Source organism: Alligator sinensis, unplaced genomic scaffold (assembly GCF_000455745.1).
Source record: "Alligator sinensis unplaced genomic scaffold, ASM45574v1 scaffold1229_1, whole genome shotgun sequence".
NCBI classification, from domain to species: Eukaryota; Metazoa; Chordata; order Crocodylia; family Alligatoridae; genus Alligator; species Alligator sinensis.
The window spans coordinates 317,154-317,388 of NW_005842843.1; the positions used below are offsets into that span (position 1 = coordinate 317,154).

A 235-nucleotide genomic window follows, 5' to 3' on the forward strand; every position below is an offset into this window, starting at 1 on the left:
AAAGAGCCCGAAGCCCACAGCAGGCAGCCTGTATCCACCCTGTGTGCAAATCTGGGCGGCGTATGCCTCCCCAGGGGAGCCCCCCCACCCCGTGCCCCTTGGGCAAGCTGCTTATGACTCTGTCCCACTCTCCAGCCTGGCACTGGGTTCCATTCACTGCTCTGGCTGGGCAGTGCCCCTGCTCTACTTCTTCCTTCACTGTGGGGGCCCTGATCTGACCCCTCCACACCCCCCC

At 64.3% G+C, this 235-nt stretch overlaps 1 protein-coding gene across 1 annotated transcript in view; it reads left to right on the top strand.

Annotated features, from left to right (window-relative positions):
- The window catches only part of HSPD1 (heat shock protein family D (Hsp60) member 1), a gene marked incomplete at its 5' end in the record, with an annotated part of 16,373 nt that overhangs the window by 9,762 nt on the left and 6,376 nt on the right, over positions 1-235 (top strand). The window lies entirely within an intron of this gene.